Source organism: Oryctolagus cuniculus, chromosome 10 (genome assembly GCF_051225735.1).
Source record: "Oryctolagus cuniculus isolate XC-2025 breed Fujian yellow rabbit chromosome 10, ASM5122573v1, whole genome shotgun sequence".
NCBI classification, from domain to species: domain Eukaryota; kingdom Metazoa; phylum Chordata; class Mammalia; order Lagomorpha; family Leporidae; genus Oryctolagus; species Oryctolagus cuniculus.
The window spans coordinates 58530853-58549229 of NC_142876.1; the positions used below are offsets into that span (position 1 = coordinate 58530853).

General features: G+C 34.9%; 1 long non-coding RNA gene across 2 annotated transcripts in view; it reads right to left on the reverse strand.

Annotated features, from left to right (window-relative positions):
• Positions 1–9034: 9034 nt before the first annotated feature.
• The window catches only part of LOC149123780 (uncharacterized), a 36069-nt gene continuing 26726 nt past the window's right edge, over positions 9035–18377 (reverse strand). For both annotated transcript variants that reach the window (XR_016215138.1, XR_016215139.1), the window contains exon 3: positions 9035–9163. This is a non-coding gene — a long non-coding RNA (uncharacterized LOC149123780). The remainder of the gene's footprint in view (positions 9164–18377) is intronic.

Here is an 18377-nt window from a genome sequence, read left to right on the forward strand (position 1 = left end):
CTCAGAATCAGCCCTAAAGGCACTCGGATCTGGCTGAAAAGCCCATGAGAGTATTTCAGGCATGGAAAGCCAAGACACTCTGGCAAAAAGATCTCTGTGAGTGAGATCCCAGTGGAAAGAACAGGTCTTCAAAGAGGGAGGTGCCTTTCTCTGAAGGGAGGAGAGAACCTCCACTTTGACTATGACCGTGTCTAAACAAGATAAGAGTCGGAGAACTCAAAAGGCTTCCATAGCCTTGGAAACTCATAACTGGTGCATAGGGAGATTACTGATGCCATAAACAGGAGTGTCAATTGGTAAAGTCAACAACAGGAGTCACTGTGCACTTACTCCTCATGTAGGATCTCTGTCCTTAACGTGCTGTACACTGAGGCTTAATGCTATAACGAGTACTCAAACAGTATAGTTCACTTTGTGTTTCTATGGGGGTGCAAACGACTGAAATCTTTACTTAATGTACACTAAACTGATCTTCTGTAAAAAAAAAAAAAAAAAAAAAAAAAAAAAAAAGAAAGAAATTTTCAATTCCCAACTTGACTCTCACTGGGATTAAACATGACAATAGGTCTGATCTGATTTCATCATCATTTAAAAAAAATCATCTATTATTTTTCACTTTATGTTTCTGTGTGGGAGCAAACTGTTGAAATACTTACTTAAGGTATACTAAGCTGATCTTCTGTATATTAAGATAATCGAAAATGAATCTTGATGTGAATGGAAGGGGAGAGGGAGTGGGAAAGGGGAGGGTTGTTGGTGGGAGGGACGGTATGGGGGGGGAAGCCATTGTAACCCATGAGTCGTACTTTGGAAATTTATATTCATTAAATAAAAGATAAAAAAAAAAGAAATAGAAATCTAGAACAGTAGTTAAGATGACTCTATAATAAACACAGCAATCTACTTTAAAAAAAATAAATAAAAATCAGCATCAATAATAAAATTGGTAAGAAAGAAATTTAGAATATAATTTTATTCATAGTAACTACAAAAATAAAATCTGTGAGAATAAATTTAATCAAAGAAGTAAATGATCTTTTCAAGAAACATTCTAAAACAATGGTAAGAGAAATTGAAGAAGACACAAAAGATGGAAATATACCTGTTGTTCATGCATTAGAAGAATTAATGTTTTTAAAATGTCCTTGATACCACAAATAACTTACAGATTCAATGAAATTACCATCAAAATGCCAAATATAGCCTTCACAGAAATAGAAAAAAATCTATAATTCATATGGAACCACAGAAGACCTCTAAATTACTAAAACAATCCTGGCCAAGGAGGACAAAATTGGAGGCATCACAATACCTGATCTGAAGACATAACACAGGGCTACAGTCACCAAAGCAGCATGATACTGGCAAACAAACAAACAAACAAACAAAAAAACAAAACCCACACACACAGAGAAATGGAGCAGAATACAGATCCCAGAAATAAATCTCTGCAACTATAACCAACTGACTTTTGAAAAAGGCGCCAAAAATATACATTACAGAAAGGACAGCCTCTTCAATAAATGTTTCTGGGCAAACTGACTGGATAACTATTGAAGAAAATGAAACTAAAGCCCTATCACTTATCATTTATACAAATTAACTTAGATTAAATCAATGAGATAGAGGAGCTAAAACTAATAAAATTTCTGGAAAAAATTTGATATCAACACAGTTAGTGAGTTTTTGGCTAAGACTACAAAACATAAACAATAAAATCAAAAACAGACAAATGGTATTACATATAGTTAAGAGGCTTCAGCCCAGCAAAAAAACAAAAAAACAACAACAAAAAAAACAAAACAGCAGAGTGAAAAAACAACTGACACAGTGGGAGAAATACATGTAAAACTATTTCATCTGAAAAGGAATTGATATTCAGAATATATAAGGACTCAAAAAACTCAACAATAAAACAAGAAATCTAATTAAAGATTGTGGAATGATATGAATGTTTCTCAGTTAAAAAATAAGATATATAAGTGGTCAACAAGTATAAAAAATGTTGAAAATCATTAGTCATCAGAGAATGCAAATCAAAACCACAATGAGATTATATCACTTTATTCAGAATGATTATCATCCTATAAAGGCAAGAATTAACATGATGGGGAGAAAGTGGGGGAAAGGGAACTCATACACAGGAGATTGGAATATAAATTAATAGTTATTATAGAGAAAAAACAAATAGATCTGCTGGACACATGATTCAGTGTTCCCACTACGAGATACCTATCAGCAGAGAATGGACTCAGCATCTCAAAGGGATAGCTTCACTCCTGTGTTTATTGTCGCACTATTCACGATATCCAAGAAACGGAATCATGGAGGTGTCCGTTGACAGCTAAATTGATTAAAAAGATGTCTATATAATGGAATAGTATTCAGCCATTAAAAGTGCGTGAGATCCTTTAATTACAGGAAAGTAGATGGGACTGGAGAACATTGTATTAAGTGAAATAAGCTAGGCACAAAATGACAAATACTTCATGCTGCCACTCATATATGGAATCTATGAAAATTGGTCTCAAAGAAGAAAAGTGCACAATAGCAACTACTAGAGCATAGATAGGAAAGGAGAAGAGGAAGGGAGGAAAGAGGAAAGTTGAATGATAGCCAATGCATACTGTTATATCTGATGAATAAGATGTACTATTCTATAGCACAGTAGGGTGACAATAGTGCACAGAAATCTATTACATATTATATGGAGAACTAGAGTTCAATGGCTTCACAAAGAAATGAGGAGATGGAAATACTAATTGCCCTGATATGATCATTATCCATTGTATACATGTATTAAGTACCATATTGTACTTCCCAAAATGTATATATAATTCTCAAAGTTGTATGGGTATAGATATCAAAAATTGAAAGCTATCAATTGCTTTTGTTAGTTTTATGTGTAGAATATTAGTGAAAAATGATAATGTCAGTATTTAAGACTCAGAGCAGTATTAATAAAGCATTAAACCCATCATATCAGACCAATAAATCAAAGCTTATTTTTCAGGCAATCAAAGAATAGGTTTGCATTAAACAAAGTATTTGTGTTTTCTGAACTAGAAGAAGTCATAATGAAGGACAAAACTGTCTCAACTTTTAAAATTGTGAAGGAAGAGAATTAAATTTCCTTTAGTTTAAATTTCTCAGTCACAATAGGGAGAGATAGGCTCTCCTGAAAATTTTACTGCCAATCATTGATACAAAACTAGAATTTCTTTTTACAAAAATGATGAATTCATTTGAAAATTCTCAAAGGGTAGTGAACTGCTATTCTTTACCTTCCCTCTTATCTGTATAGGTAATAAAGATTCTATATCTCATTAGAATATTGCTCTACCTTTTAAATTCACATTGAAATGTGTTAATTAAAAATAAAGTTGACTCATTTATAAAAGAGTCAATATTCCTTACAATGAAAGCGCTGTCTTGTCTTTTATACGTTTAAACATTTTGTTAACAGTTTGATGAAATAACTAGTACTGATCCTATTTTAATCAAATCTCATTTGGTAATTCTTTTATGTTTCCAATATTAGGCCCTAAAATCAGAAAAAGATTTTCAGAAAGTGTTTTACAGCTAAGAATTCCCAGAAAAACTTTAAATTTTCTAAAAACTCACTGAAAAATCATATGTATTTCACTTTCCACAGGAATGATTCTATAAATAAGTTGATGTTAGGTCATGTTCCATATTTCACCATTAGTTAAACATATTTGTTCCTGTTTGTCAAGAGTCAAAAGAAGAAATGACAGCTTTTCTTGAGTGTTTTTTTTTTTTTAGACCTGAAAGAGTTACAGAGAGGGAGGGGTGATAGAGACCTTCTATCCATTGATTCACTCCCCAGATGCCCACAAAAGCCAAGACGGAGCCAGGCCCTACCAAAGAGCTTCATCCAGATCTCTCACATGGATGGCAGGTGCCCAAACTCTTGGTCCATCTTCTACTTCTTATTTCAGGCCATCAGCAGGGAGCTGTATCAGAAGTATAGCAGCCAGGACTTGAACCAGTGCCCATAATAGATGCCAGTGTCCCAGATAGTGTCTTTACCTAATACATAGCACACTATGCCGGCCCTGATATTATATTAATAAATTAGACAAAGTGGATAATTTTCTCCAGTTTTAATATTTGAAAATTTTCAGAAGATTCATAGAACATATTTTCATGAGGCTTATACAAATGTTTCTTTGTACCTGTGAAGAATTGGTTTCCAGGATCCCACAGATAAAATCCACAGATTCCCAAGTCCCATTTTGAAAATGTATAGTATTTGATTTTTTAAAAATATTTTTTATTTATTTGAGAAGCAGAGACAGAGAGTCAGAGACATACAGATATCGATATTCTATTGGCTGGTTCGTTTCCAAATCGCTTGAAGCAACTGGGTCCCAGCCAGGTGGAAACAAGGAGTTCAGAGCCCAATGTGAGTTTCCCACATCGGTTGCAGAAACCCAAGTACTTAAGTCATCATTACTGCCTCCCTAGGCAGGAAGCTGGATCATAAGCAGAGTCAAGACTCAAACCCAGGTGCTCCAAAATAGGATGAGTACGTCCCAAAACAGTATCCTAATTGCTATACTAAATGCCCACACCAGATGATGTAGTATCTCATATAGTCTTCTGTGCAACTTCCTGCTACTTGAAATCATGTCTAGGTTACTTATCATGCCTAATAGTAAGTAAATGCTATGGAATAGTTTTTACACCATTATTTGAGGAGTAATAACAAGAGGCAGTCTCTACATGATCCATGCAAATGCAACCTTTCCCTCCAGAATAATTTCTACACAATTAGTTTAATCCAGGGATGTAGACCCCACAGACACTGAGGTTGAATTGATTTAAAAAAGAAAAAAAAAAAAAAGAAAGCAGTGCAGTTAGAGAAAAGAATGCAGGCAAAGTTGAGAGACACTCTACCACTTCAGCTCTCCCAGACCTTCTCTTTAGGCAGGGCCTGGCTGAATGTCTGGCTCATGTTGCCAAGATCCTTGGGAGGAATCTGGGTGTCAGGAGAGCTTACTGAAAAGGCTCTCAGTGACTTTTTAAGTAGTTATGTAAGGCTTTTAGACCGTTCTTGACAGTTGCAAATCAAGAGTAAAGAAACCAACCCTGTAGGACATGGAGGAGTTTGGAACCTTAAACTACACATCAAAGATCCCCATTGCTTTAACCTTGCTAGGAGTAAAAGCAACAGAAACATACCCACAAGCAACAGGAACATACCCACAAGCAAACTAAAGAACTCCACAGACATCCTGAGAGATAAAGATAATAACGTTTCCAATATAACTATCAATTAAACCTATTTCCTGATAAATATTCATAAATTATTTTGCTGTTTTTCCCAGAAATGGAAATTTGTTGGTGACATTGCTGCTCATAGTTTTTGCCCCAAAGGAACTCTCAAGTCTTTGTTTTAAGAAATCATAACCTGTGTCCCAATAGAGAATTTTAATTACCTCCATTCTGATATTGTTGGCTACTTAATTAATTAATTACAGTCATTCAGTCTCATTTTCAGACTGATTTCTGCTTCCCTCTGATGCCTGCCTAAAGGCTCTTCTTTGAGGAACAGGCTAGAGGTTGTTTCCAACAGATGCACATGCTTGGAACCTTGTGAAAGGCAATGTACCCCCATGCTGAACTATTCATACGCCTGAAAATGTTTCTTGAGTACCAGCTTCAAAGAAGACATTATTGAAACCACTTTCTGGTGGTCTCAGTGGGTTGAGGTGGGATTCCAAGACTCTTCTTGGGACTGACACCATCATGCTTAATAAAAGTGCACTTCTGGCTCAAGATTGAGCCCTGAAAGAATTAACAGAACTAAATGAACTAACTATGGAGATCATATTGTGATTATTTGTTCTAAAGAGTGACATTATTATTTTCAATGATCATTAATTATGTAAACACGAATCCTTAAATCCAGATGTTTTGATAAAATAAACCAATTTTAATGATATTTAATTCTCATTGACCTTCCTTTCCAAGACTTTAGGGATATTTTCATTCAATTTTCTTAATTTTTAGGTAATTTACTATTTGCTTATGCTATATAACAAACTTTTCTCTTAACCAGGGCAAATTAATTGGATGACTGCGGTCATATCTAGAGTATCATACTTGAAAATGATTCTCACTTAATAAGACATGCCAAGCCCATTCCGTAAAAAGGAATAGTTGATTTTATATGTGGAACCAATACATATGCAGCCCTTCTAAGGAAAAGGATTTTGTGGTTGGCTTATACGGTTCCATTTTCACAAATGAAAATGAGTCTGTTTTTGGCAAGTCTCTCTCTCTGTCTAACTCTTCCTGTGGAAAAAAAATAATAAAATAAATTTAAAATAATATAACAGCAAATTTGGGGGATTGAAGAAGAGTGACAAAAATATGCAGATGAAGGCTAATGGGCAGAGTGTTTTGAGCTTGCTTTTGTAAGCTTGGAATAAAATAGTGAATAGACTGCTGTAAAGGCAATGAAATTTGGAGGAAAATATGTAGATAGAAGTTAACTCTCTGGCTTTTGGTATTACAGAACAAACTCAAAGAGGCTAGTATGATTAATATTTTTGTTGCACCTAATTAAATCATTAGGCCAAACACTGTGAGACCAGTGTTTTTATTGTTGTAGATTACTTCCAATCACAAGATACGGGATATTTTGATGGGTCTTCATTAAAGCCCCAGACTAAGTGAAGTTGCAAGTTAACTTGCAGATTTTGTACAGTTGAGAGGTAAATAACTTATTTCTAGTAAATCGCTCTGTGGAACATTAACTGATCGTGTATCTAATCCAGCAATACTAGTAGATTTTGCCTCAATATGCAAGGTTCTCTCTACACTAAGTTCTTTCTTGTTCATGGTGCTTCTTCATCTTAGTTTCTTTCATTTTTTCCCATATATTTATAGCAAACAAATACAGCTCAATTATCTCCTCATCATTGAGGCTATTGGTCAGTATCTACGTGGTATATGTGATTCTGAGATATTTTCTACTAAGAAAAGTCATCTCAAGGGATTATGAATATATCAGCACTGTGGTGAAATGGATGAGTTCACCATTTGGGTATTTTTCTTCAAGGAAACTGTTAAATAAGCATTCATCTGCTCTACTATCACCCCCAGTAGAGTCTGTTCCATTCATTGGGTTGTATCAAATATTCCACACTAAAACACTTTGTATTGTTTAATACAGAATTCAATAAGTAAATTAATATTTAAGTAAAAATAATGCAGTGGGCATTTGGTGTAGCAGTTAAGATGGTGGTTGGAATGGTCACATTTCAAATCAGACATCCCTGGTTTGGGTCCCTGCTCTGTTCCTGAGTCCAGATTTCTACCAGTGTACACCCAGATCAGAGGCAGTGGGTAGAGGTGGAGCAGGTAATGACTTACGTAATTGTTTCCCTGTTACCCTTGACATACCTCTGGCTATTGCAGACATTTCAGGATTGAATTAGTAGATGGGACTCTGACTCTGCTTCTGTGTGTGTGAGTGTCTCTGCCCGTGACTGAGTTTCTGTGTCTCTCAAATACACTTTTAAAAATTTAAAGATAAAGCCCATGAGAGTATTTCAGGCATGGAAAGCCAAGACACTCTGGCAAAAAAAAAAAAAAAAATCTCTGTGAGTGAGATCCCAGTGGAAAGAACGGGTCTTCAAAGAAGGAGGTACCTTTCTCTGAAGGGAGGAGAGAACCTCCACTTTGAATATGACCTTGTCTAAACAAGATAAGGGTTGGTGAACTCAAAAGGCTTCCATAGCCTTGGAAATCATGACTGGAGCATAGGGAGATTACTGATGCCATAAACAGGAGTGTCAATTTGTAAAGTCAACAACAGGAGTCACTGTGCACTTACTCCTCATGTAGGATCTCTGTCCTTAATGTGCTGTACATTGAGACTTAATGCTATAATGAGTACTCAAACAGTATATTTCGCTTTATGTTTCTATGGGGGTGCAAACTGTTGAAATCTTTACTTAATGTATACTAAACTGATCTTCTGTAAAAAAAAAAAAAAAAAAGAAGAAGAAGAAATTATTAATTCCCAACTTGACTCTCGCTGGGATTAAACATGACAATAGGTCTGATCTGATTTCATCATCATTTAAAAAATCATCTATTATTTTTCACTTTATGTTTGTGTGGGAGCTAACTGTTGAAATCTTTACTTAATGTATGCTAAACTGATCTTCTGTATATAAAGAGAATCGAAAATGAATCCTCATGTGAATGGAAGGGGAGAGGGAGTGGGAAAGGGGAGGGATGCGGGTGGGAGAGATGTTATGGGGGGGAAGCCATTGTAATCCATAAGCCGTACTTTGGAAATTTATATTCATTAAATAAAAGTTAAAAAAAAAAGAGGTATGAGTGAGTCATAATAGATTTTTGTGCTTTAGTGAAGTTTTTGAGTAAAACATGAAATTAAATACACCAATGAGCCTTATTCATGCAATAATTATAATTTGTAGATACACCAAATTCTAGTACTCATAATTGCATATGCAAAAATGTCCTCTCTCTTAAAGAAATAAACAAAAAATAATAAAATATGTATGATTTTTAATCTGTTCTTAAAAAAATAAAAAGATAACAGTGCTAGTAAACTTTCCTTGTTATGTCTAAAGTACATTCTTAAGTTGGCAGAGCCTGCTTTGAGGAGTGCTGGTGAACAGTGATTGTGAAAGCTAAAATTAAAAGTGCATTCAGTTGAAAGACCCACCTTGATTTCTCTTCTTGAAATCTATAGCTTTTTCCAATTAAAGCCTGAAAAAAATATTTCCTTTCTTGCCTGATCTGTTCTTTGTAGTGGGATGAAAGGCATCTCACAAGCTAGTTGGGAGGAAATAGAGATCTGAAGGTTACTGGCTGTGCTGTTAGTAGGAAAACAGAATAAAGACTTGTAGTTCAGTGATGTCATTTTCCACCATGCGCAACTTCAAACACAACACTGAGAACAGTCCATGAGTAATCAGAGTCTTAGTGATCATATTTTTGTACTAAAATAAGAATTCCTGCTGGTGGTTTTAACCTTGAATTTTATTGTGTGTCTCTAGATGTCATGAACATTCTTCTCATCGTTGAGGTTTATGGAAATAAGCATAACTCATTTTTTGAGGTATTTTGAGGCAAAGTTTCTCATTCTAGTTTCCTAAAAATGAGAAGGGAAAAAAAAAAGTGATGAAATCAGACTTCCAACTCTGATTTGTAGAAAACCAATATGCCAATGCCCTGTGACCTGCCTTCTGAAAAGCTATAAGCTACAAAACATGTAGCCATCAGCAGGTACCAGAATACATGCAATACACAGTTGCCTGTTTCACTCTGCTTTTAATTATAGTCTATGATCTATTTGTTGCATATTTTCCATGTTACCTTAATTATAATTAAGAGACTTTTGGCATAGTGATTGAGACGTTATTTGGGATGTCTGGGTTTGAGTCCCAGCTCCACTGCTATCTGCAGCTTCCTACTACTGTATACTCTGGGAGACATCAAGTAGCTGGGTTTCTGTCACCCACATTGCGTATCTAGAGTGAGTTCCAGGATCCTAGATTTGGTCCGTCACAGCCCTAGATGTTGTGAGCATCTGGGGATTAAACCAATGGATGGAAGATTTGTTTCTATCTCTCTGCCTTTCAAGTAAGCTTTAAAAGTATTTTCAAAAGAATGCCATTTTTCTTTGCTCTTAGGAATATAATATAAGTCAAGTTTGTTTACCAATGTTTGCATAGAGGTTAGTTTTTGAAGTTTCTATGAATAGGTAAGGAGGAGTTAGTATAATTTATATTATATGTATATAAAATGCTAAAATACTTTCAAATAAAACATAAAATTAAGTAGCTTAAAGCATATAAATTTGTGAAATTAATTTCTGAATAAGCAGGATTTCCATAGTACATTAGTCTCAAATTTCAAATAATTTAACATACTAAAATTCTTAAAAATGAATAGGAAAATATAATGGTTCTTGTTTTACATACCAAATAATCAAAAGTTTTTTCCTTCTATAAAATGTAACCAGTCTTGTCTTATACTTCCAAATTTAGAATTATTTTTCTGGTTCTAGGAAGTAATTCTGATATAAAAGTTACTAAATAGAACAAGACAAAGAAGGAAGAATTGCTTTAAGAAGTTTCTCTTTTTCTTCCATTTAAGGGCTTCTCTGTTTTTGTTTGTTGTTTTGAATAAATTTACTTGTCATGGTTGAGAATGAGCCAGAACTTAAACATCAACTGGGCTGGAAACATAGGTGTATATATGTGGTAGGAAGGTTGGCAAACGGCAGTCTGTACGCCTCATTTAGTCTGCCATCTGCTTTTATAGCTACAGATCTAGTGGAATGGAGTCATGCTTTTCTCTATGGCTGTTTTTGCACTACAATGACAACGTTGAATAGTTGTGATGAAGAGCCTATGGTCTATAAAGCCTGAAATATTTAATATCTAGCTCTTTCTATAAAAAAGTTTCCTGACCTTTAATGTACAGAAATTATTTCAAGACCTAGGTCAATGATGTGGAAATAGAGTTCCTAGAGTGAAATAAAAAGATAAATATAAGAAATTTAAAAATACTATTTTATTTTTAATTAAGTTTATAACTGGGAGGGATGAAACAAAATAAGGAATTTGATCAACAACAATATTTTATCAGAATTTAATGATATTCTAAATTTTATAAGGGATAAAATACAGTAGTCATTTCAAAATTCTAGTTTTGATATTGAAAGAATATCTACAGTAGGAATATTTGTATTCAAAGAATTTAAGAATATGTTGTAAGATGTCAGTGAGAATAGTCCCTCTACAATAATATTGTGAAAAAGAAGACAAATGGTAAAAGTCAGCATCATCTGGAAAATTAGCAAGAGGATTACAGTAACCAAGAAAATGCTGATTCAATAAATGGACAACTTAAAAATGTTCTAAGAAAGCTTTGCTGAATTTTTCTTTACTTTTGCCACAACCCACTCTGGTTTGTTGGTGGTCTTGAAGACAGCATCCTAAATTGCTAGTGTGGAATCCTGGTACCCAGTTCTGGAGACAGCAAAGTAGATCTTACCCTCAAAGAACAGTGTTTGTCAATTTTGACCTGCCTGAAGGATGCCTGAGGGACCCATACAAGGTGTTTTCCTTTGTTTCATAAAACTTGGACTTTCCCTGGTAGAAAAGTGACTATGCAGAGGTCATTCAATAGAAACACCTGTTGCTACCTGGGGAACTAAAACAAAGAAATCACTTGAGGCAAAACCATGGACACACCAAAACCTAAGAGAGAGAGAGAGAGAGAGAGAGAGAGAGAGAGAGAGAATCTTTGAAGAATTAGGGCATTAAAAGCTCCCAAGAATGAAGGAGAATTTAGGAAGTCTCTTTAATGCCCAGAGCAGGACATTTGTTCACCAAGGAGTTGAGAAAACTTTAAGCTTTCTCCTCTGGATGAACAGTTTGTTCAGTGAAAGCAGGGACTAAACATAAGACACAGTTGTAAATGGCTTAGCTAGGTGTTGAAGGAGTGCCCCTAAACCACCAACTTGAAAAAACTAGATGAACTCAGCTCCCTCCTTTTGGGGTTCCAATCATCAAAGAAATCTTTGTCAAAACACTAGCTTTAGGTACTTAACAAATTTTAATTTTTTGCTTGGTCTCTCTTTACATTAGATAGCATTCTGCTTCTTGTAGTGTAACTTCATTTCATAATCTCTGGTAATAGCACAATTTACATTGTTAGTACTAGCAATAAATATAGCATGGACTGGGACTAGCAGTAAATATAGCATGGACTAAATCCTTACTTGTACTGAGCTTATAACCAAGAGCAGGGGAACCCCTATACACCATTTGTGGAGTGGAGAATAGTGGAATGACCATGACAAACAGTATAAAATTTCCCCCAAAGAATTAACAGGATCACTCTATAATCCAGAAATCAGGATACCAAAGAGATACCTGTACCTCCAAGTTCATTTCAGAATTATTCACAACAGACAAGATAGGGAGACAACCTAAATTTTCATCAACAGATAAATGGATAAAGAAAATATAGTATATGCTCTCAATAAAATATCAATTATTCGGGGCTGGTGCTGTGGTGTAGTGGGTAAAGCCACTGCCTGCAGTGCCGGCATCCCACATGGGTGTTGGTTCAAGACCTCGCTGCTCCATTTCTAATCCAGCTCTCTACTATAGCCTGGAAAAGCAGTAGAAGACTTCCTAAGTCCTTTAGCCCATGCACCTGTGTGGGAGACCTGGAAGAAGCTCCTGGCTCCTGACTTCAGACTGGCACAACTCCGGCCATTGCGGCCAACTGGGGAGTGAACCAGCAGATAGAAGACATTTCTCTCTTTCTCTCTGCTTCTCCTTCTCTCTCTGTAACTCTTTCAAATAAATAAATCTTTAAAATAAATATCATTTATTCTTTAAAAAGAAGGAAATCCTCCCATTTGTGGCCACACAGATGTATCTAAAGGATATTACGGTAAATGAGATAAGCCAACCACAGAATAAATACTTGAAACACACACACACACACACACACACACACACACACTAGCTTACCACAAGCTAAATAAACTTTGGAGACCACACAAAACAAAGTGTACAGTATCTACAAAAATAGTTTTAATAAATCCTAGATGGACAACTTATCCAAAGAAAATAACAAAAATAAACTGATAATGGAGGGAAATTAATTTCCAGATTTACTATAATATTTAAAATATCTTGTTTCAATAAAAATTATAAAAGCATGCAAGAAAGGATAATCCATTCATTGAAAAGAAATGTCCTTAAGGAATGAAAGACATTAGCTTACTAGATACAGACTTATAATCAGCCTTTTAAAATAGCTCAAAGATAGACAGGCATTTTATAGTCATTTTGATACTTCTTTGAGTAAGTTCTTCCTGGGTTTGAGTCATGACTCGGCTCCCAATTCCACTTTCCTGCCAATGTGCTGGCAGACAGCAGGTGATTCAATACTTGAGTCCCTGCCATTCACTTAGGAGACCTGGCCTGAGTTCTGCTCTCCTATCTTTGACCTGGCCGAGCTCTGCCAGCATTTGGGGAGTGAACCAGAGGATGGAAAATCAGTGTCTCTGTCTTTCAAATAAAAATTAAATAAAATTTAAAAATTAAATATGCTTTAAGAACTAAAGGAAGCTAATCATAGACAAGAAATATAGGAAATCAAGAGAATAAGACATGAACAATACAACATATCCATTGAAAGACAGATGTCTCTGAAAATGTGGACCTAGGACATACAATAGTTGAAGTGAAAAATTCACTGAGGATTTCAATAGTGTATCAAGCAGGTGGAAAAAAACAAAGAGTGGATATGTGGATCAGTTGAAACATCAGTGTAAAGAGCAAAAAGAACAGTAATATAGACAAATAAACAAAGCTTAAAAAAGTTGTTATATAACATCAAGCAGATCAGCATTTGAATGATAGCAGTTGAAGAGAAAGAGCAAAGAGAAAACCAAGGAAAAAAGTGAATTTGAATCAAAACAGCTCCAAACTCCATAAATTTGAAGAAAGGCATTACTCTACATGTCCAAGAAGCACAAAAAATGGAAATCCAAAGGGATCCACAAACTATTAAAAGTCAAATGAGAGCCTGTATTTTGGAAGCACTATTTAACAACAGTGTGTCCTCAAAAAGAATATCAGCCAATCTGTTTTCACAAAGCAAAAAATACTGTAAAGTAATGGGTTAAGATATTTAAAGTGCTGAAACAGAAAATCTCAATCAAGAATTTCATACCTGGTCAAACTATCCTTCAAAAATTAGAAGTTAAAACACTCTCAGGGGCTAGCATTTTGACATAGCAGGTTAAGCTGCTGTTTGAGACTCTAGTATTTTTAATTAACTTGTTTATATGTTTTTAAGGTGAATAGATTTTATGTATGTCATATATACAAATTTAGGAACAGAGTAATACTTCCCACCCTACCTTCCCTCTTCTTTCCTTTCTTATTATTACTTTTAATTTTTATAATGATCTACTTTTTAATATTTTTTTATTTAAGGTAAACAAATTTCATGTAATTCATATATACAGATTTAGGAACATAGTGATATTTCCCACCCTACCCACACTCTCACCCTTCCTCTTTTGCTTATTCCCTCTCAGTTTTTACAATGATCTACTTTCAGGTTACTTTATATCCGTAAGATTAACCCTACACTAAGTAAATATCCAAAAAAATAATAATAAAAAAAGTTGTTCCTTAACAAAAGAGACAAGGGCTGTAAAAATTAATTGAGCCTCAAAATGTGAATTTAACTCTTATACATTACATTTTTGGTACTCAGTTACCACAGGTCAGGGAAAAGATGAGGTCTGTCTTTTGGGAACTGGCTTATTTTACTAAGTATGATGGTTTCCAGTTGCATACATAATGTTGCAAACGACGAATTCATTCATTTTATGTCTGAGGAGTATTCCATTTTTTCTCTCTCTCTCCCTCTCACTCTCTCTCTCTCTCATTGGGAAATAGGAACTTGAATTATAATATAAACACACTAGACATAGAAAGCATACAAAATAATATAGACTATTCTACATAATAGAATACATTTTACTGTTATGTGCATAGTCTAGGGTAGACTTTGGATTAGGCCAAAACCATGTCATAATCTTTGTGACATGTTTTAATTATAGAAAAATTTTGTTTCCAACACATCTGAATGAAATCAGAAATCATTAACAAAGGAAAGCTGAAATTTTGCATCATGTGGAAATTAAATAGCAAATTCTTAAACAACCAATGAGTAAAGTACAAAATCACGAGGGAATCTAGAAAATACTTTAAGACAAATGAAATGAAATTACAACAAACCAAAACTTGCAGATGCAGTAAAAGGAGTGCTAAGATGGAAACTTATAACTGTCCACCTTTACTAAAAGAATCTTAACCATAAATAGGATGAAAATTTCTCAACCTGATGAAGGTTATTTATGAAGAACACACAGCTAACATCATACTCACTGATGAAAGAATGAAACCCTTTTCCCTAATAGCAGAAAAACAATGATGTCTGATTTTTATAGGTATAATCAACATTATACTTTAATGTCTAGTCAGAGAAACTAGGCTAAAAAAATAAATGACAAATTATAAAGAAAGTTATAAAGCCATATTATATATATATATATATATATATATATACATTATATTTGTTCCTATGTATAATTTTTTGGTTTTGTTTGATTAGCTTTAACACTTGGAATTAATCCTATTTTAAATCAATGCTCTGTTACAGAAAAGATTTTTAAGGTTAAAATACAGCTTAAAAAGACTTCCATTTAAAAGATATTTTGGGTCTGAAAAGAATTATCACCTTAGATACAAAAATATATCTCACAGTAACAGATAATTGAATAAGTTGGCATGAACTATCTAACATACTGAAGGACAAAGTAGCTTTAGTTCAGATGTGGATATAAACAGCTGACAGATTTCTCCTCTGGTACCTGAGGGACTATCCTCATTATTGCCATCAGAATCCATGTCAGAATAGGTCTGATCTGATTTCATCATCATTTTAAAAAAATCATCTATTATTTTTCACTTTATGTTTCTGTGTGGGAGCAAACTGTTGAAATACTTACTTAAGGTATACTAAGCTGATCTTCTGTATATTAAGATAATCGAAAATGAATCTTGATGTGAATGGAAGGGGAGAGGGAGTGGGAAAGGGGAGGGTTGTTGGTGGGAGGGACGGTATGGGGGGGGAAGCCATTGTAACCCATGAGTCGTACTTTGGAAATTTATATTCATTAAATAAAAGATAAAAAAAAAAAAAAAAAAAAGAATCCATGTCAGGCAGTTGAATCAGTCACCTACCTATTCTTTAAGAAGGAGGATGCCAGAAAACTAAAGCGCAGGCATCAAATCTTTTGTTCGTAGTTGATCATAGAGAAAGACAAATACTTTCAGAACAACTTTTTTTCCATGAAAGAAGGGATAAAAAAAAAAAAAAAACAGTGCGTGTGTGTGTGTGTGTGTGTGTGTGTGTGTATCTATCTATCTATCTTCTCTGAAAGTAGTGGAACCTTGTGGAATAAAGGAATCACATTGAACTAAGTGGAGGATTTTGTAGGGAAATGTTGCTGAACTTCAATGAAGATAACTATTCTGGTTGGATCTCAATTGCCAGGGAAGAGTGTTAGAGTGGAGATGGCTCCCAGAATTCAGGCCACCTGGTCTGCAGGACTGTGGCCTCTGGACATGGATATTATCCTAACCAAGGTGCATCCTTGCCTCTCATTCTTCCCCCTCCCTGACAGGCATCTTGCATACCACCCAGCTCCTGGCAGATATTCATCCAGGCAGACAAAGTTTGACCCATTTCAAGGGTTAGGGTCAAGGATTCTGCATTTTCAAGATCAGAGGATGATCCTCAGCCTTGGAAGCTTTGCAGCTGGAGAAGAAACCTCATCATAAGGTAAATATTAGTATGGCCATTAGTATATATAGAAATAAGAAATTGGTGAAATTATAGAAGGAGTTATATTAAAATATTAGTATTTTATAACTTAATTTTTTGTGAAAATGTTTCAGTGTTGTTAGGTCATATATAGAGAATATAAACTGAAAGTAATGTTATAAAAATGTCTTAAAAACACTATACCCCATAAATGTGTATACTTACATGTAGAAAAAAGAATATAAAACCCAGTTCAATGTAAAAAATTTTTAAAAATAAAAATGAAATTTAAGTTCATCATTTGAGGGGCTGGCAGTGTGGTATAATAGGTTAAGCCTCTACTTGAAGCACCAACATCCCCAGAGGCACACTGGTTCGAATCCTAGGTGTTCCACCTCTGATCCAGCTCCCCAAACGGCCTGAAAAAGCAGTGGAAGATGGCCTAAGTGCCTGGGCTCCTGCACCAAAGTGGGAAACCTGGAAGAAACACTTGGCTCCTGGCTTCAGTTCAGCCCAGCTCCAGCCGTTGTGGCCATCTGGGGAGGGAACCAGAGGATGGAAGACCTCTGTCTGTAAACTTGTCTCTCAAATAAATAAATCATTAGCAGACTCATAGAATGGCAGACGTCCTAAACAGCACTCTGGCCTCAGAATCAGCCCTAAAGGCATTTGGATCTGGCTGAAAAGTCCATGAGAGTATTTCAGGCATGGAAAGCCAAGACACTCTGGCAAAAAACAAACAAACAAACAAACAAACAAAAAACCTAAATGAAAGATCTCTGTGAGTGAGGTCCCAGTGGAAAGAACAGGTCTTCAAAGAAGGAGGCATCTTTGTCTGAAGGGAGGAGAGAACTTCCATTTTGACTATGACCTTGTCTAAATAAGATAAGAGTCGGTGAACTCAAAAGGCTTCCATAGCCTTGGAAACTCATGACTGGAGCATAGGGAGATTACTGATTCCATAAACAGGAGTGTCAATTTGTAAAGTCAACAACAGGAGTCATTGTGCACTTACTCCTCATGTAGGATCTCTGTCCTTAATGTGCTGTACATTGAGATTTAATGTTATAACGAGTACTCAAACAGTATTTTTCACTTTGTGTTTCTATGTGGGTGCAAACTGTTGAAATCTTTACTTAATATATGCTAAACTGATCTTCTGTATATAAAGAAAATTGAAAATGAATCTTGATAAGAATGGAAGGGGAGAGAGAGTGGGAAAGGGGAGGGTTGCGGGTGGGAGGGAAGTCATGGTGGCGGGGGGGGGGGGAGCCAATGTAATCCATAGCTGTACTTTGGAAATCTATATTCATTAAATAAAAGTTAAAAAAAATTGTCTTTTGATTTTCTTTTTTTAAAAAATTGGCTTATTTCAAATTGTTATTTCTAAAGTGACTGATATCATGCATATTAATTGTGACTATCAGAAGTTACTAGTTTACTTGTTTTCTGCTTCCCCACATTAAAAAAAAATCAGTGTTGCAAAGAAGGGTCTAATGTGTCAAGTTCATTGCTCTGACTCATAAGTGGCACATTCTAGTAATTAAAGGACTAGTGTAGGGTTCACACTTTAGAGTTGTTACCCAAGTTCTGTCACAAATATAAACATTTTGTGTTTTGGGTTTTTCTATTTTAAAACCTGGACTGTAATAGCCATATATTATATATTTCTGTGGGACAGTACAAATATCTTATATCAGTGCCTTATTTCAATATATAAGATATATATCTTATAACATATCAGTGCCTAAGTATTAAATAAATGTGACTTATTTATTTGGATTAAATATCCCATACATAGAACCACCTCCACATTTAATTGAAATGAATATTGTAGAACAAATGAACAAATAAGTACCTTCAGAAACTGCAGATGGAATTCTGACAATGAGAAAGAAATGTGAAACAAGTAAATAACAAGTGTAAGCTAT